A 20,507-nucleotide genomic window follows, 5' to 3' on the forward strand; every position below is an offset into this window, starting at 1 on the left:
CAGCAGCATGGGCTCTGCCTGAAAGGCCCTTTAGGCACCTGGTGGTGTTAGGGGGAGCTGTGAGGTCGCGCTGCAGCACCCGCAGCTCTGGCAGGCCCTGGGGCAAGCGGAGGGGGGTTCGGTGTCAGCCCTGGGGCATCGTTGCCAGCACCACTCAGCACCCTCTGCTCCCTCCAGACACTCTGGCCCGGCCATCTCACAGTCTCCTGCCCACGGCAGGGGAAGGAGGGCATCGGTTCGTGCAGATTTTCCCTATGGAGACAACTGGGTATGTATCTCTTTAGTTCAACTTTCTGCGTGAAACGCTGTTTCCTCACTGATTCTGAAATGAAATATAACACCTTTTGCTTATATGAGCTTGTTGCTGGTGAGGTATGGCACCTTGTCTTGCTCGAATTTGCCAGAGGTTTAAGAGAAAGGGTACTGAGATGGCCAGTTTAAATTTGTAAAAGGCCAGCACTGGGTGTGATAGATTTTGTCCACTGGATCTCACTTTCTTGCTCATACAGGATATTTTGTACTAGAGTATTTCTCTCACATCACTGATTATGAACTATTCATACATCCAATACTGAAGCAAGCATTCTTAAGTGTCTCTGTCCCTTGAGGGTGAATTGTTGCATTCCTGTGCCCCCCAATAGTAATAAATATCTTCTATTTATAGAGCATCAAAGTTTCCCAAAAAGCCACCTTTGGGGTGGAACATACCAACAGTTAGTGCATAGAAACCCTAGACAACAACTTAAGACATATGAATGTATTCACTTGAAGCTGAAAATGAGATTTCATTTGGCAGGAGATAATTGCAAAAGTTATTAATTATTATTGGTGTTGTTTATGCAGCTCTAGACTAAAGAGCAATAGGCACTTTTAAAATACTACCAACAGTTAGATGAAAGCACAAAGGCATTATGATCATACCACAGTAATTTGCAGAAGGCAGAATGTGCTACTAAAAATCCTACCTTGGAGGTTTTCCCATGTAGGACTCAGTACAAGCTGATGAATAGTCCATAATGCCAGAAGAGGAGAAAGCTAGCTTTTCTGTAGGTTCCCAGTGTAACTTGAGCATATAGTTCAGTTGCTCTAAAGCTAACAACATGTCTACAAAGTGTGTTGTAGGTGTTTAAAGGTGAGATCTGGAAAGAATTCCAATAGAAGTATTTGATATGAATCTCTATGTGTTTTGCAGGGTGATTTTATTCAAATGGGAAGTGGTTGGGGTTTTTTGTCTTAAGCAAAAGGACCATGTGTACATGGGCCTGGATTTAGAAATCATCATCTCTAAGTGCGAGAGTAGGTATTTGCTCACTTTGGTACTGGACACAGTGGAAACCCCTAATATAGTGAATGACTGTTAGTAACATCTCATGGACTTCATGAACTAATGTAGCTCAAATAGTAAATATAAGGACTGTGTGATTATATCTGAAGTATTTTGTGGAAGCTATGAGTCTGCAAATGATTTTTGAAGGAACTATGAAATTTGCTGACTATAATTTTTTACATTAATGCTAAAATAAATGGTAAAGCGGGGAAACGTACAAAGGAAAATGTGAATAGGATACTGGAATCAACCATTCATTAACATATCTAATGTTGAACAGTGCAAAAATATTCTTGTTTAAATGTTTGATTTTATGCATTTCTATTTACCCCACCTGTTCCAAGGTCTCATTAGCATCCCTCCTGTGAGGACATTGCAAATTCTGTCTTTGAAGCAATAAGCAAGCAGAGAATGTTCCAGCTCCCAGTCATGTCTGTGGAAGGGTTTCTGTTGACTGGAGCTAGCACAGCTGCATCAGCCAGGCTGCTTCTACACTAAACATCGATTTCCAAAATATCCAGCTTTCATGTACCACTTTGAAATATCTGAGAGGCTACTGTCCTTCAACAGAGTTGAAATACTTAAATCAGTGGGACTTGTGATCACAAATGACATGGATGCTGTTGAAAGTATTACCAGTCTAGACATCAAACCTTGCCTCTTAGTTCAGGCCTGCCTACATACACAGTCATTTTCTTAATGGATTTCAGATACACTTTGGAAGTGGGAATTACTACTGTGTTTGGAAACAGCAATACTTTCTGACACTAACTAAAAGATTGCAATGAAAACGCACTATAAGCTTACAGTGCTTAAATGCTTCACCCTGTGCTCTGTATTGTGTGTAAACACTTCTGAAATCAAGCAGGATACTGTATGACTGCCATTAGTCTGCTTAAAGTCTTGATTTTGCAAATTTGTTTAGTTTTATTCCTAAGAGAAGAGTCCCTAATCTCTGCAGGAAGATAATTAATCATGTACATGTTTGGAACATTAGAATTTTCATCAGTAATAATTTTATTATTGGTTTGTGTTTGTTTTTTTTCCCTAAAATGCCTTTGTAAAGTTTAAAGGAAGTCAGTTGTGGCTTTTTTGGAAAGACAATAGTTATCTCTTTATTCATTATATTCATTATATTTTTCTTCAAATATTTGACAGCATGAATTTTCTAATGAGTTTAGCAGACTACAAACCTTCAAAAAGTGCCTGAAGGCAGTGGTTTAAATGATCATAATTCAAACCACATGCCTTTTCCTTAATGGAATGAGATTAAAGAATTCCTTTGTTTGCATTTGTCAGTTTATTGATACCAGCCACTTTAGTACATTTGGTACCGTGACCTTCAGTCCCAGGAATCACTTTACTGCTAAGAGTAATCTCTGATTACTTGGGACTCATCTGGTTAATCCTCATTAAGGGGATGTGACGTAGTTTTTAGGCCTACGGGATTCCTAGGGGGCTCTCTGATGCTGTCTTCCTATCTAATTCACATATCTCACTGACCCTACTTTCTAAGTGCAGCTACAGGGAAAGTGTGAAAATCCATCTCTAGTTGCCCAGTCCACTAGCCAGATTTTTCCAAGGACGTTTTGGCCAGGTCCGTGTGTGTCAGCCAGCCCGGGTGTACTGCATGTGGAGGAGCTGGGACTGATTCCTGCAGCGAAGCAGCACAACCAAGTTCTGTTTCTGATTACCCTGTTTCTGTTTCCTCACTTTTCTGTAGCAGTTGCTTTCTGTTCCTCATTTGGCTCCTTTCTTCACAGTCATTATTTAGCACTGTTCTGCAGAGAAGCATATTTGCTATCTTTCAGACCAGGTTTTTAGCTGCTCTTGGCCTTCCTGTGTTTGCGAAAATTCCTCCCGCTAACACTGATAATCTCACTGCTTGTTAATCTTCCATTCCTGACATTCAGCAAAACCTTGAACAATTACACATTGGCTTTTTGTGAAAGGCTGGGCATAAACTCTAGTTCCCTCTCTAGTGCTTTCTGGTTTACTGAATGCCAGTTTTAGATTGCTTACTTTTCTTAAATATGACAAAGTCATATCTCTTTAGAAAGACGGTATTATAATTACTTGGATTACTGGAATGCGAAAAAGGCAAATAGCTACGTTGCTTCTTGCAGCTAATGGGTGTGCTCTGATCTGCTGGTGGACTGGAAGCAGGTTAGGCAATTGTGTTTGCTGTGGCTTGAATACTCATGGTAGCTGTTTTTCTGCCAAGACACGCAAAACTGAAATATTTTTCAAAACCTTCATGGTTTCCAGCAATCCTTTCCTGAGAAGGCTTCTGAGCTAGAAATAAAGTTGGTTTGAGAAGGAGGAAATGCAAATTTAAATTTCTTCCCTGTCTGATTCACATCTGGGCTGAAATCTTTCTCCGAAACCAAGCTGGCCTCCCCTCACTCCCCACTGGTGCTCCAGTATAAAACCATGCAGGAAAACATTTTGCACCCCAGTATCTTCTGAACACATTTGCAGGACCCCGTGTTTTCAAGATAATGCAGGTATGTTTTGAAACTTCATCGACTGCTGAGGAATAAAATTATCATATTTTCTTCTGCTGTGCTTCACTCCTTCCTCTTCTTGGCCCACAGCAAGTGTATTCTACAAACCACAAAATGAAAACTCATGTAATTCAAGCAAACCCATTGGCTTATAACAAGTTTTAATGTTTTATTTCTCTCTTTACCTTTACTCACCCAGAGATAAGCACACGTTTGAACCGCAGCTACCTCTGCAGTACCAGCTGTACTGCAACATAACACAACTTCCTCTTGTAATGCAGTGTACCACAACTTCCTCTTGTAAAACACTGGCATTTTTCAGCATCTGGAGGGAGTCAGTCCTGCACAGACTGCTCAAACCCCATCTCTCAGTTGTGAAGGAACCTGGCACATGATAGGGACAGTGGTTCTGTGGAAACTTCCATTGAAAATCATCCAGTGTGTTGTGTGATGTGTAAATGATTGCATGAAATCTGGAGGGGATGTGGGGGGTAGGAACAAAAATCATACTGTCTGGTTCACCTTGTCTGTCGTGGGGTGATAGAGTGCAAAGGACTCTGAGAACAGCCATGTGACGCCTCTGGATTGACTAGACTTCTGGCTGCCTGGGCTCTCATACGATCCCCCTAAAAATAGCACCTTATGCTTCCCATCGTGGTTTTCCAGCTATTTTAATTAGCCTGTGGTCTCCAGTTTTCACTTTGTGATTCGTAAATTGGAAATATTTACGCTAGGCCAGTAACTCCACATTCTTCCAACCTCTCCTTAAACTAGATGGATTACAGCTATGTTTATAAATTACCTAATGCATCTGTCCTAATCTCTCTAAATGCTGCTGGCTTCGACATAATAATGGGAACTAATTTTTAGATCATTCAGACTACTTACAGGTTTTTTTGCCTCATCTGATATGTCGCAAGTGGGCTCATTTCTTAACCTTTAGTTGAAAGAGTGGTTTGTTGAGTGTCCTGGGACAGGCTGAACCTTTTCTGCAAATGGCAAAGTGCTGTCAGTTTCTGCTGACAATTCCTGATGAGAAGGGAAAGATTTCCGAGGTAAATCAGGTCTCAGATGGCAGAGGTACCTAACATGTTTTTGACTGTCTTAGTGCAATCCCTTTGAAAAATGGGCCCAGGTAGAACATTGCTTTGCAGGATTAATCAGTTACTTGTAGAATAATTTAGTCCTCTTCTGATGTTTTGCATCTCCCATAGTAAGTTTCTTTTCTGCCACATCTGTCTTCCACTCTTTGCAGAGTGTTTAATAGTGAAGCAATTATACAAAAGAATATTTTTGGGGTTCTGCAGATGTGATCACAGTATGTGGGATAGCTGTGTTACTGGTAAAAGCATGACTACTCCTGACTGAAGAGTCAGTTTGATTATGGGGGAAATAAGTAGGATGAGTTTGTGACTGACATCCTTGCCAAAACTGTCACTGAGGCTGTGTTTTTAGAGTCCTTCTAATCTATATTCTGTTCTGGTGCAATGGCCAGGCACCTCCCAGAGTTTCAGGATGAGTGTTCAAAGCTGGAATCCAGACAAGTCATTTCTGAGTCAGCTGAGTCTGGGTGCTATTGATGGCACAGCAGCAGAGAGAGGAGATCAGGAGATTAGAAATTCTTTTAAAATTGATTTTAATGTCTTATTCACAAATGGACAAAAAGTTGGTGGAACCAATGTCTGCCAGTGATCATAATGCAATCAAAGCTGAAATGTAGCGAAGTTGGTTGGTTTCATAAGAAATCTGATTTCAGAGAAGAAACATAGCAATTCTTTTTAAGAAATAATATCTTTTACTCTTTCTGAGGGCAGGATGAAAATAATTTTGATATTGTATTATATTAAACACCATATTATAAAATTAATATGAAAGATTAAATTAAGGAAATATTTCTTTTTCTTGAACTATTCTGAAATTTATTCCAGAGCTTCCTTTTACAGAGACTTTTTACTTTGCTAGGCTTCATTCAAAGCTTCAGTAAGGACAAATAGAAAAAACTTCTCTCCTTGTCAGAGCTCTAGGAGTCCCTGGAGCTGGGACTGACAAACTCCAGCTACTGACGAAGTTTGAACCCTAAGGAGTAGGGTTGGACCCTGGAGAGAGGGTGTGGATGAGTCCTGCCCTGGTCTCCTTGCACATATTCTGCACAAGGGGTAGATAAGTAGCCCTTCCAGTAAGGTAGAGAAATGACCCCAAGGGAAGAGGCTGTAGGACTGCTAATGGTTCTCAGGTACTGGGGACCTTTCTTTCTTCACCTACATCTCAGCTGGGTTTGTCAGGACAGAAGTCGGTTCAAACCAGGATGTGTAAGGGGCTGGGCCCAGAAGAGGACACAGAGGGAGAGGAGAAATATCTCAGAGCTCTACCTGTCATTTACTCTAATACCAGGTGCAAAACAGCCTGTGTTGGCTAACAGAAGGTGCTTAGCAGAAAATGCAGCCTTGATCTTGTTCCCCTTTGTAAGAGAAAATGCCTATAAGCAATACTTCCTTGCTTCACTGCCTTTGTTTGGCTGATATGACCCTGAGGCTGCTCTGTCCAGCCAATGTTCTACACTCATCTGTCCAGTGCCCATGGATCAAGTTATTCCACTCACTGTGATAATAGTCAACAAATCGTTGAATCTGTAGCTGCCAGGTAAGAATTGAACCTGCATTCCTCAGCTGGACAAAAAGTGCTGTAAGCAAACAACTGAGAACTCAATATAGTCCTATTGCTCTCATGGGTTTCTAAATAGACCTCTTGCTTGTTAGTGCCATGAGAATTGTAAACATTTACTTTCTACAACCAGAACAGTTTGATGTTTGCATTTTCCTAATCCAGGGTGATGTTTTCATTTCTGTTTATAATCAGTTCCACTTTTTGCTTTCCATATACCAGCAACTTTTCACATGTGATTCGTGCATTGACCCCTTGGGGTCTGCATACTGCTACTCTGGGATTTGCAGCTAAGGTAACAAAGGAAAAAAAACTGTCTCTTTCAGTAGGGCAGAGCTCCATTTATTTCCCTGGAGAAAGTGTTCAGGGATGGCAGACAAGTCAGAAAAAGCTGAAAGCTACTCCTCTTGCATAAGGCTCACATGTCTGTATTCTCAGCATTGCCAAGCATACAAAGTTTCAAGTTGTGTGTATGTGTGACAGATACATTCATTATACATACATACATACATACATTTTCCATTGACGGATTTGTGGAATTTGCATACTCTTTTCATATAGATTTAAAATTTCAGTCTAAATTGCTGTCTACGAAAGTTCAGTGTGATCTGTTGTTGCTCTACACTCACTGAATGGAAGCAGCAGGAATTTTTGCTTTGTAAATTTCCTGGGAGCAGGATAACAACATTTAAGTTCCGCTGGGTCATGTTTGCTGTGCATTATTCAGTAATTTTCCCCGGAAGTGGTTTTATTTTTATGACAGGCCATCTGATCCCAGAGTCTCATCTGAGCACTGAATTTGCAAGTATGTATCTATATTATCACCATATTTGAGTAAGGCTATCCCAATATTTGAGTCCTTTCAAAGCTGCAGTCTGTGAAGCACATTCATCATGATGAATGGTGTTAACCCCAGCTGCTTTCATGTGAGAGGCCTGTTTTGGATTTACCAAACAATCAACCACCCTTCCTGCACTAGCAGTTACCATTTCCATAGGGGTCTTTCTAGTTGTGATTCAGCCTCTAAGCAGTTCACGAGTTCACGGGCTTATAGAAAGCAGGGCTATACCTGCCTCACTTCATAGACAGCAAGGATGGGTTTATTTTTAGCACAAGTATTCCAGAAATACATTCCACTCCTCTTTAGAAATGTGTGGGAGAGATAGGCACATATACAGACAGTTTTGCCTACATCAGCGGCAGTGGGTGCCTGAAAACTACTTTTCCACTGTCTGTTTTAATCCCAAACTTGTTTTTTTTCAGTATGCATCTGTTTTCTCCAACATCTGAGTTCATAGGTGCCGTGACTCATGATACACCAGACCTTTGTGCATAACTACTCTTGCGGGTGGAGGACATGGGAAACTGTTGGAACTGTGTAGTTCCAGGCCAGAACTTAGCAGAAGTGCCCTGATATTTGGCAAGACCAGCATTCAACTTGGACTGTGTTAGAAGAAACAGTGGAGCACCAAAAGCCCAGATCAGGAATTTAGGAGAATGGTCTTCGTAAAATCTTCCTGCTGATAGTTGAAGTAAACAATACACTTCTCTCAGGTGGGGAATTCAAAGCTGAAGATTGATTTGGAGAAGGCAGGTCACTGTCCCTGCAAGGAGGGATAGGCCTGGGCTGCTCTTGGATCTCAGGGATAATTAGTTCATCACAAGCGTCCTGGTGCTTGGAGAGTCTCAGGCAGCAGCTACTGTGTGGTTGTTACCTTGTTCATGCTGTAGCAATATAATTAGCAGCCCTTTTTAAAATGTAAATGACACTGGGCTCATGTGGAGTCCTGCTTTGTCATGGAAGCAGGAGTTGGGCTATAATCACAGGAGATCCTGCTTCTTATTTTGCTACAGGCTGTGGTTCAAGTCTAATGTGATGCTGAGCCTCAACAGTCTCATGACTTCAGTAAGGACCTGTATGTACCACTGTGGCCCAGGGTGCAATCCACTGTTTAGATCTGCAGTACAAAAACTTAGCTTGTTGACTTCATGGCATATTTCCCCTATTATTCAACATCCTATTGCAGTGTGCCAAATGAAACCCAATGCCAATATGTATCTCCCAGGAGGATGGTTGATCTTGTTTGCTTTGGAAGGACTGTGGAATGGGGTCCTTACTCCAAGAACACCGGCTACATTTGTTCAGCCTTGATGATGAAATGAGCTATTTATGAAAAAGCACCCATAAGACAGTAATGTGTTGCTTGTGTGCAGACTTACACAGTATTTTTAGTGGTGACCTTAATAAACACTTTGACTCGCACCTGTAGGCACAAAAATGCAGTGCTCTGAGGTTTGATTCATTGGCAGTAGTGAGCCAATTGCACAGCACTGCTTTCTGTATTAGTTATCTCTGAAGCATTACCAGTGGCGAATCTGAGTGTAAAAATAGCTGATGACTGTTTGTTTCATCTGTCTGTTACTTGACACCGCATGGTTATTCCAATACGTATGTTTGCCTCTTCCCCACCATGATCTCCGTTTGGTTTCCCCTTGCCTGATAACTATTTAAATACATTTTACTAACTTCGGATTCCTTGCTCATTTCACTTCACCTGGCTGGGCAGGTCTGCGAGGGCTCAAGGGTTAGCTCCTCCACTTTTGCTGATTTATTTATTTTTCAGTCATCATTTTTTATTAAGATAACCATGTTCAGAAGAAGAGTCCGACACACATAAATAATGGGAAGTGCTAATAGTAAGCAGGCTGCTGTAAAACTTGCTGGGGCTTTGACTTAAGGGAAGAAAGTGCAGCCCTGCACTATCCCTATCAGAAAGCTGGAGCACAGAAGGTAAGAGAGAAGCATATGGATGTTTTTAAAACATGGAAATTGTTAAGGAATGGTGGTTTCTGAGCATGTGAATGTGTGTGCACTCAGGGATCAGTTGTGTGATTGATCAGGTAAGAGAAATGAAATAGCATTTAAATATTTTCTTTGGTGATTAGAGTTGGAAAGTCCTTTCATTTTGTCCAGCTTTTTTCTACTCTGAGAAATGCAGAATTGTCTCTGAAAGTTTGTGTGTGGAAAGATTTGTATGCAGTGATTACTGTTTATGACACATAATTATTTTATAAAGGGGCATGATCTTCTTAAAAGACCACTAAATTGCTATGAAGCTCCATTTAATTGTCTGGTGCATTGTTCTGTAAGTAACTTTAAGCAAATACATTGATTGTATTTTCCAGATGATTACTGCCTACAGATAAGCTACTTTTAAGAACTTTTGTGATTTGTATAGGGGTCTGAGGCATTTTTGTTTTCTTTTTTGGAATAAATAGGAATAAAATAATTTAAATATTTTATAGAAAGCAGTTAGTATACTACAGAATCTGAAAAAGTAAAATAATTCAAATACTTAGTCAGTGCTAAGAGGCCACTATAAATGACTGTGACTATGACTTGTATCCAATTTTAATCGCTGGAAAATTTCTTAAATGGCATAAGCTTTTCTGCCTCCAGTTGTTGCAGAACTTAATCTGCTATCCCAAGGAACTGGATTTTATTAGCCTAGCTGCAGAACTGAGAAGCAAAATAAGAACAGAAATAATTAAAATTGAGCTCGAGAAGACAAACTGGTTATGCTTTTTTAAATGGCCTGTGAACAGGCAACATGACTAAATCTGAGTAAGGAAAAGTTTTGCAGCAAAAGACCAAAGCGATTGGTTCACACTGACTTCATACAGTACCAGCTATAGGGCTCCTCAGTGGTCCTCTGACATTGCTGGGACAGAGGCTGGGGAGAAGGAAAAGTGAGAAGAGATAAGGACAAATAAGCTTTCTGGACAGGATCAAAGGCTATGGTTCTCCACCTTCACTTCTTCGAGGAACTGTCTGTGTGAAAAGCAAATGCTCTCAGTTAAACGCTTGAAGGATGAGGTCTGTGACAAATCCTAACAAGTAAAAGATTCCCCATACATTGGAGCCCCAAACCAACTACGTTTCTCCATCCTTCCTCGCTTGTCACTAGAAAGGTATTTGTATACATATTATCAACTTAGTTACCAAAACAGTCGTAACAGGGCCTCTCTGCTGAACTCGAAACCACAGTTGGGTGGAGGTATGCAGGTGTAATTGCACCCCAGCACTGCAAACCAAAAGCACGCAGAAATTTTGCTCTGTAGCCCCTTATTCCTATCCACTTCTCTGAAATGCTTGTCTTGCTTGTACTTGCATTACTAGAGGTGTGCAAAATGTCCATGAAAATGTATATCCCTCCAAGACCAGGGAAAAAGCCAACTAACCCTGCGAACCATGTTGGGAGAAAATACCACGCATCCATATCAGTCTTTCTGTTCTTTAGTCCAGCTGAGTTTACAGACACGGAAAGTTGCTGGCAGAGGCAAAATCTGCAGATGGTTTTTAGCTGCAGGCTTCACTGTGCTGACTTGCCTGCAGCCAGGGTGCCCGGTCACACAGAGCTTTGTCTGCTATAAGCAAATGAGTGAGTTCATTGCTTTTAGAGTTAGTGTGCATTGCTTGAGGTAGTGTCACATTTTGGGATCATGTGTCTGTGAGCCAGCTGACAGGTGTGTGGGGAAAACAACCAAAGTGGGAGCTGCGTGTGTGCACTGGTAGGGAAACTTTACCCTTGAGAAAAGGTTGATCCTCTTCTATCAAGCCTGCATATGTTTTTGGGCGGGTCAGTGATTGCTTACACATATATATCTAAAGTTGTGTGTGTGTGTATATATATATGTATATATGTATGTATGTATGTATATTTGTGTGTGCATGTCAAGCTTGCTGGTTTGTGACTGTCTTGGTGCTTGCCAGGTTTTTATGGCTCTCAAGTGTGTGTGGTGGGAGAGACTGCCACCAAGACCCCTGTCCTTTACCAGCCTCAGAGAAACTGAGGAGCACTGAAGCCGTAAGAGGACAACCCTTACACAGAAGTAAGGTTTCCTCTCCCTTGGATTTCCCTGCCAAATGATCCTTTTTGGACAGGAATAAAAAGCAGATATTTAATTGCTGTCCTAAGTTTCTTTATCATCCATCTCCTGTGCTTGCAAATAACAATATACAAGAAGGCAGTAGCTAGTAATGATTAATCTAAATCATCTGGTAACAGTCAGACCAATCTTTTTATGAGCCAAGCAGGTCAAATAGGGATGCATCTTTATTTTCAGCCTCTCACATATCTACATCCCATTAATTTCAAGGATGCTTTCCATGTTACTTATACACTATGCCAAAGGCTGTTTTGGGGGGGACTATCATAGGACTATGACAGTCAGGTACACAAAGGGTACCTAATTCATACTTTCCATTTGGAAAAGATAGATATGAAAATCTCTGCAATTTTTTGAAGAATCTCTAAAAGGCATGGATGTGGTAAATATTTGGCTACATCTTAACATGCGAAGTCAGCAAAGAATAGTGTCCAGCAGTTTGCAGCTTCTGCAGGTCCATAGTCTCAGATGGGCCTATATCATCTTTACTTGGATCAGACATAAGACCTTAAGGCCAGCTTGGCCTGCCTGTCAGCTTCATTATAGACCCATGTACAATTTCGTATGCTTCTGATGGCTTTTGTTCTGTTGATACTTAGTTCATATGTGTCCCTCACATCCTTTGCATGTTTTCAAAGCACAGGGCTCTGTTGTGCAGAAACTGGATGCTGGCGCAGAAGAAAAAACATACTCAGAGGGAACTGACCCCTGCAAGCTGCATCCAGGGTTTGTGCTGAGGCAGTGGGGCAGCATTACTTATCATGATGATGTTGTTCACTGAGACTCTTTGTTTTGACTGATCTACTTTGAAGTAGTGACATTAGGACTTGGTCTGTTTCTCCAAAACAGAAATTATTCTTTGCCCATGATTGTGAACTGAATGAAGGCATAGATGAGTAGCTAGAATTGTCACTTGGGTTATGTGGGAAAACTGAGGAGAAGGGCTGGGGAAGAAGTAGCTGGTGATAGCACTGGCCTGATGGTGATGCTATTGTCTGCCTGCAAACTTCTTCAGAGGGTCTGGGTGGTCTGGAAAAGCACTGTGATGACAGCATCATTGAAGTTGCTGAGGGAATGACTCAGCCAAAGTCATCAACGTATCTCTTTGGGAAAAAGTGTGGATTCTGATTAAAACTCCTGATATTTTCCTTTCAGTCTTTTGCATATATCCTTTACAGAATCATTGCAAGAAACATCATAGTATGCACATTAACTGTGAAAGAGTGAGGAATTGCCTTGGGGACACACTATTTAATCATAGCAATTAATCAATCTCTGAATAGGAAGAGGGAGTCTGCATTACCCAGGGCAAAATCAAAACAACTCCTGTGCACAGTGAAGAGGGAACTGGAAGGAGCTTCCATCTTGCTCAGGGTGAGATTCTTCTCCTGGCTTTGCTCCACAAAAAGAGGAAAGTCGTATGGCCTCCAGAGATACCTGGGGGCAAGGGTGAGTGGGCTTTCCCCTGCTGTCCCTCTCAGAGTCCTCCCATAGGTGTGTAGCTGTCCCATAGCCATCTTCCATACAGCAAGCAAAAGGCAAGCCACAGCTTTTGTCCTTCAACTTGAATGGCTCTGCTATAATCACAAATGGGAAGTGCTTTGTCATCAGAGGAGAAATGTTATGTGAAAGGATGGTTATGTGCTTGAGTCATATGCTCTGGCATGTATGTGTGTATTACCCTCCTACCCACACTCCCAAGAACAGAGTTCTTTGGACTGCATTTGAAAGCTGTAGCAAGATGTAAGCAAGAAGTAGCTGTATTCCTGCAGCCTGAGCCAGAAACTTTTGAAAACCAAAGCCTCCACCTTCTCCCTTACTTCTGGTACACATACCTATTTGTCTTTGGTAACACAATACAGGTATTTCAGGATATTGCCTGTCCCTAAATTCTGTGGAATTCAGTGGGTGAGAAGACTACTTAGAACTGGGAACAATTATGAACCTAGCATGTACAAGTGGCTTGAATTTTTTTCTTTAAAGAAAACAGATCTACAAAATCTTTGTCCAAACCTTGAAAGTATCCAGAAGTTATAAAGGAAAGGAGCGAGACTACGGGTAAAAGAGTAATACTTGTTTTCTGCAAGCCTGTTATTTCCTGAGACTGTATCCTGTATGAGTGGGTGTGGGTCAGACTCTCCTTGTCAAGAAGCTTAAATGTAAGCTTGAGTGTAAACTTGACAGTGCAGATGGTATTGGTGTGTTGGGGCAGACGAGGAGAGAGCGGTGTAAGTCTGGAAAGAAAAGTGAGGCATGGCTGGTTGCTAGCTGCAAATTTCCTTGGGTAGGTCACAGAGGAGAATGCACCTGCTTCCCTCTTGTGTCTTACATACTTGCTGGTATCTTTACAATTTTCCCGTGACAAGGGCTGGGACTGTATGGTGTGCTCCTGATTACAAGGTACCCAAACCATTACATTTGCTTTCTTGTCCATGTATTTTATTTCCCTTCCCCCTCTGTCATCTCCCATCTCAAGCCATTACAATCCTGTGGTACTCTACAACTTTCCCTCTCCTGTGGGAAAGTCTCTCTCCCATTCAGGAAGTGAAAACTCAGATTTCATCATCTAAGCCTTTCTTGAGACTGAATGGAAAGAGATGAATACTTGTCTCATCAGACAAAATCCTGCCAGTGCTCAGGGAGGGGGCTGTACCATTGCAAAGTCAGTTGTCACCATGAACTAGTGAGGAAGGTTTGAGTTTTAATGATCTCAACAAGATATAGGTATCAAGCACCTGAGGCAAAGCAGATATCTTTGCAGTTAGTCACCTGCAAATCTGGATGGATTTCTCTGTACAATATAATGTCAAGCTACAGCACTATACTCAGTTGAAGGTGGGGGGGTTTTTTCAGAGATTAAAGTACCATCACTTACGAAAGGCAGTGGGAAGGAATATTTTTGCCTTAGCTGACAAAAGTTAAGCTCTTCTTGTGTGATTCAGAAAACTTAGATTTGGTTCCATGCCCTGCCACAGATGCCCTGTTTGGTCTTGAGCAAATCAGTCAGTTGAACCTGGGCCTTAGCTGCTGATCTGTAAATGAGACAGAAATCCTCCTTGCAGTAGGAGAGTTTATAAAGATAAATAGCCACGAGGTGTTCATGTACCATATTGCTGGGGAGCTGTATAAATATCTTGGTGTATAGTGACTGACCTAGTTACAGACAGTGGCCTTTTCCAGGCAGACATTTAATGCCAAGAAGTGCACTGTTTGGGTTCAGTTGCTTAAATGTCACTTGTCTGTGCTGACTTTGGGTCATGGGAGGAGCACTGTCCCTTTGCCTTGTGTTTCTCATGGACTTGTGCTGCTTGTCAAATGCTGCACCTGCCCTTTGCCTGTGTTAGTCATGTGCTCTGTGCCTTTGGCTTCCCCTGTCACGTCTGCATGTTACTGGCTCTTCAAAGGCAGTGAATAGGGCTCATGTGATGGAAGGGGTGAACAGGAGTTGCAAGAAAGCCTCAGTCCAGGTACAACTCTTTCTGAGAGACATCTCCTTCTTCCAGACTTAACAGGCCTGTTGGCAGGATGGGGCATTTGGAGGACATTGGGAAAGGCAGTCCGGAGACCGGCTGGAAATAACTGTTGGGTCTTTGCCATTGAACCAGAAAGGGAAAGGTAGAGTCACTTGCCATGATTCTCCATAGCTGTCGCAAGCAATCTCTATTCCTCCCATTTTTCTTCACGTGAGGTCTTCATCTCCCAATGCTTGAAGCGTTGTGGTCTGAGCTGAAGAGGTAAGCGTTTCAGCTGGGGCTGGAAGACATTCACATCCTTTGGGGAAAGGACACAGAGCAGGACACATAACACATGGTCGTTAGCTAGGTACACTCCCTCCCTGCATTCATACTTCCACCAGGCTGCACTGACCTTCCTTGAACCGATGAGTCCCTGGTTCCAACTCCCATGGCAACAGATACTGTAGCTTCAGTAGAGCTCACTGGAAGAAAGACTTCAGCTCTTTTCTTCAGAAAAAAAAAGTGGTTTGATTAAACAAATAAAATCACAATCATATTCATTTTAATGACATTTCCACTAGAGAGATAATTGGAAATTTATGGGGTTTATAATTTGAAATATTTACTTAGGGAAATTTCAAAACAAGATCACGCTGTTGCATTATCATCAGAGCATTGTTTGACATAGAAAATAAAATGAAAAGTTTCAGTTAATGTTAAGTAGCATACACCCTCTCTGATTTAAGGACAGTAATAACATAGTATTTTAACTATTATAGTATATTTACATGTTATTTCTCATGGTCCATAGTGTAAAAATAGTGAAATAATCTGAAATGAAAAGATTTTTTTTAATTTTAAATGAAATTTTGAAATTTATAATTTCTCTTCAGAATATTTATTCCATGTGAAATTTCAGAAACTATCTAAATGAGAACAACATCCCCTAACACATACACAAACACATTTCCAAAGGATGATATTGTCCACAGGATGGCAATACAGATTGGCAGCCAACTCTGTTCATCCAGTCTGGGACTATTGCATGTCTGGGACCATACCATGTTTGGGACCACACCACTCTTAGGTCTAGGTATTCCAGTAAATATTGCAGAAAAGAGGAAAATTACTTTATCTCAAATGCACTGCTATTGTCAGCAATGAGCGATACAGGTTAGAAAATCAGAATTATCTAGAGGATTCAATTTGGTGGCCCAGCAACATGGTTCCACATCCCTTTCCTTTGCATGTTGGTCTGAATACCTCGTGGGGGTGAGGTTTGGCTCTTCACAGCTGTTGAATTTCACTTTCCTGTGGTTACAATTGCATATGCAGCTTCTGGATAGTGCACCAGTGTTGGCTTAGGAAGTAGATGTATTTAGAGTCACCAATTCTGTTCTGTTATTCTGCTGACGTCAGTAAAATGACTCTAGATTTATACCAGTGTAACTGAGAACAGAAGCTGGCCCAAAATCAAGAACAGCCTCTCCTCTTCTCTGGCCCAGAACAAGCTGTTCGAGACACAATTGCCAGACCAAATCCTCAAGAGGAATGGACCCAATCTACCATGCTGGTTTGGTAAAGACAAATGGTTCCTTAGCCTTGCTTTCCAGTGCAATGATCAAAGATCTGATGCTGGAATAGCTGAGGTCAATAGCAGGACAATTCACTTTGGCTTCCCTTTATGACTGCAAAGCATAGGTGCAAGTGATCTTGGATGAGGGAAATGGAGGCTTGTGCTAATAGCTTTAATTTTATGGCCACGGCAATCCAGATGTTGCCTTTCTTGATAGTTCAGGGAAATGTGGCTTGAGCACCAGTGACCTATTTCCCATGGTAAGAAGCACTAACTATTCACTGTCATGATGAGCCCCTGGAAACCCAAAGCAGCAGCATGTGTGGAAGTAGAGCACACTGCTGAATAAACCTCAGCCAGCAGTCACCATAGGGCTCTAAGTTTTGGGCTGGAAATGTGGATGGATGCTATATAGAGAGCACCACATAAAAAAAAATCAGCTCACAAAGATTAAAAAAAAAAATCTTTCCTCCCTTTCCCTTCTCTTCCCATTCTCATGGGTAGTGCAGTGCTACTGACTTTAAACTGCTATGCAACTCCCAAGGGTGCTGCCAAAATGCCACTGTAATGTCTCATGGCACAACACTTCAGCCAAATACCACCCCAAGGGGGTGGGGGAACCAACTGGCCCTTTATATATTGCAGCAGCAGTGATGTCATACACTCCAGCCAAGTTTGCTGGTTTGCCCAGCTCCTGTCTAGTGAAAAAAAAGGTTGACATTCAGTCTGTGCCAGGCCAGGAATAGTCTGTAATTTAACCTCCTCATCACAACTTGCTATGTACTTAAGAGAGACACTGAAAAAAGAGGGGAGGTTGGTTTCTGATAAGGCTGCTTGAAATCTTTGTTCCTGCGAGCTTTTTCAGTAGCTCATATCAGATGATGCCTATTGTTAACCCCTCACACATTCCTCAGCATTTCCAAGCAGTTCCAAATGCCCAGTATTGCTTTTCTGTGTCTTTAAAATTGACTAAATTCAGACATCCTTAAATGTTTGAACTAGCTGAATCCTGACCTGAGCTCAAACACTGCACCTTGCTTGCTGGCTGCCATGTTTGTCCAGAAAGGTAAAGAAATGGGGCTTTACCAGGTTATTAAACCAGGCATGAGCAGCTTCTTTGCCTAGTTCAGAAGTTGCTGTCATACCTATACAAGGCATAGCTAGATCAGTACAGTGCTGCTGTTTCCATCCAGTCCCAGTAATGATCTACACCTTGAACACTTGGTGCAGATACAGCTTTTCTAGCTTGAAACATTACTCTGCCCGAGTACAAGTATTGTGTCCAGGCAAGACAAGACAAGGATCATCACAAGGGTTTCAGAGTCAGTGACAGTCACTATTCTTTTCTTGATCAGTGGTGCAGAGTTGTTTTTGTAACAGTGACTCCATCTAGGAAAACAATTTCCATCTAGGAAAATGTTTATAGTTACTCTACTCACTTTTCAGTAAAAGTTCTCAGTTTACAAGGGACAGTATGTTTCTCCAGACCTCTGTCCAGGAGATCTGAAAGGCAAGCTTCCTCCTAGTTCAGGCACCACCTAAATGCCAATAAATATTGTGCTGCTGTAATTTAGTCAGTGGCTTGTTGATGAGTGAGCAGAACGTAATCACCATCTCCCACAGCTGTGTTGGTTTTGCACAGTTAAGAGTACCACAGAAGCAGTAAAATTGAAATTTAACCTCTGAGCAAAGAACTGAGCACACACCTCTGAAGAGAGGATGCCCTTTTACATCTGTCTGCAGCCAGATGTAGCATTGTTTTTTCAGTTTTTTTCCTTTAGTTTTACATTTTTTTACCCAAACTTCTTAAGCTCTGATTGGTACAAGCTTATCCCTAAACACACTGATAACTGTCATTCCTCAGGTAAGGTCCAGCAGACCATCACAGTGGGTGGGCCCTTGTTGCCACTTTTGTCAGTAGGTTTTTAATATCGTGAGCTGACTCAAAAGTTTCCTTAGAGAAGACTGTGCTATTTGCATTACCTCAGGACCAGGCAGGAAATCAATACATTCTTACAAAGATTAAGCAAACTAGCCTGAACCTTGGGAGTTTCCACAGCAAAAGAACAGCAGCAATGTATGTTCACCATAGCTGAGCTTTCCTTTAGCATCTCCTGACTCTGATTCACGCATGGAAGCAAAAAGATGTTTTGTTTACTGCTCCTTACTATCCCAGCTGTCCACCTTTCCTCTCCTTTACCACAGGGACTGTGAAAACCATGGACTTTCAAACATCGTCTACATTAGTTCCCAGTCCACCAGATTGATGTCTGTATTTATTGACAGTAGAAAGTCATATACAGGTGGAGTGGAGGCACATATTTTCCTCTGAGTCCCTCTGAAAGGGTAGCACAGCAGGGATGTAGACAGCAGCAGGGAAGAAATCTTCTGTCACAACCGTTCTTTTTAGCCAGGAGTTGTCACCCAGCCTTTGCAATGGGCAGCGTGTCAGGAAACCACTGCTCACTCAAATGTTAGTCTCTGCTGGGGCTACCAGGGTGTGCTGGAGATTGTGACAGTTGTTTGCTAGGAACCTGACTGCACTCCACAAGCTATCAAATCCTCCAGGTATTTGTATATTGTTGCTCTGGGATGGATATTTGCCTGTCTTTTTGTAAGAAATCCTGTAAATCACTCCTAAAATGGTTGCAAAATGTGAATGAACAAATTAATGAACAAATAGGAGACAATCTTCAGATCATTCAGATGAATGTCTTTGTTTTCAAATTGTAGAGTTCACTTAAGATCAAAAAAATGCTGAAGCTCAGAAACATCCTGGGACACTACTTCTATCGAATTTACATCACTGGACTATTTCTACCTTCTCACTAAAGATGGTTAGAAAAGAAGCCAAATACAAGTATGAGAGTGAGTTCTAAAGAGAAGAAGCAAATTACGTGGCAAGTATGTACCTGTATTTCCCATTTTTATAATAGTTAAGAATCAAAACCAGGAGCAGGATGGTCTTTAATTTGTCTTCTCTTTTATCTTGCTGCATTATACATAAAAATGGGAGGGGGGGAGGTAAAACTCACTTTTGAAAAATCTTTGTACAAAGTAAGATGGAGAAGCTCTGTTAAGCTTATTTTATTTCTGGTGTAAATCTGTTGTAGTTATGCATAAGTCATTGGAATTGTATGGCTGGAAAAACAGGATCTAGATTCACTATGACACTTGGAGTCTAAAAATAGGTTGGCTGAGATTTTTTTAAATAGAAAAGGAAGGTGAGGAGTGTTTTCATTTGAAAAAACAACTGAGCCCAAGTAATTCAGCTGATAAGCTGATTAAGCTCAGCTCTGACTTTTCATATTTTGACCAGCACCAATAGGGAAAAACAGACCCTTTCCAAGAGTCTCACTGAGATGGGTAAAGGTAGAATCATAGATTTGGACAGATGGAGAGGCTGAAATCCAGATCTGAATTTCATTGCTCAATTCTACAGAGGATCCAAACTTGAGATGGAGATATCTTCCACTTGCATAGAAGCTACTACAGATGTGAACTGTGTTGTTTCAGCCCATCACAGGTTTGTAATGCCATTGTTTGAGGAAATGGAGATACAGATCAGACTTTCCTTACAGAAAGAGCTTTAGACAGCTCTTGAGTATGCTTTTACACTGAGTCTCCTAGTAGTTTACTCAATACCCTGCTCAAGTCCTTAAACATGAGAATAAGCATCTGAAGAGTTTACAGAGAAAAATTGTAAGGAGTTTTAATGTATAGATTTCAAGTACAGCTGAAGAGTCTATTTTGCTTTTCTTGTTCCATCCAAAGATTCCCCCATCCTGTACTCAGACTGACATGGAGACAGACAAAAACCCCAGGCTGTGGGCCCTGACTGTGCCTCATAATCAGGGATTAATGGAAGGCTGTGATATTTTATAGTTGTGTTGAATGGATTGCCTTTAGCTCTCAGCCATTCTGGAACTGAAAACAAATGTTCCCTATGCTACTTCAGTGGGTCTGCTAGAGTCCCCTAGACACTCCTGCCTTCTGCTGGCTAAGCTGATGTTAGCAGCCACTTCAGCTTC

General features: G+C 41.5%; 1 protein-coding gene across 5 annotated transcripts in view; it reads left to right on the top strand.

The window, feature by feature from the left end:
- The first annotated feature begins 206 nt into the window (after positions 1-206).
- CUNH10orf71 (chromosome unknown C10orf71 homolog) overlaps positions 207-20,507 on the top strand; it is a 28,294-nt gene continuing 7,993 nt past the window's right edge. Inside the window, exons 1-3 of one of the 5 annotated variants that reach the window (XM_027648015.1) lie at positions 207-268; positions 14,949-15,179; positions 19,210-19,380. The gene's annotated coding sequence lies outside the window, so the exon portion shown is untranslated. Of the gene's footprint in view, positions 269-9,005; positions 9,287-14,948; positions 15,180-19,209; positions 19,381-20,507 lie in introns of those variants that run through there. The other 4 variants (XM_027648012.1, XM_027648013.1, XM_027648017.1 and 1 more) reach the window with 4 other exon arrangements.

This window comes from Corapipo altera, unplaced genomic scaffold (assembly GCF_003945725.1).
Source record: "Corapipo altera isolate COAL_440 unplaced genomic scaffold, ASM394572v1 56, whole genome shotgun sequence".
NCBI lineage: Eukaryota > Metazoa > Chordata > Aves > Passeriformes > Pipridae > Corapipo > Corapipo altera.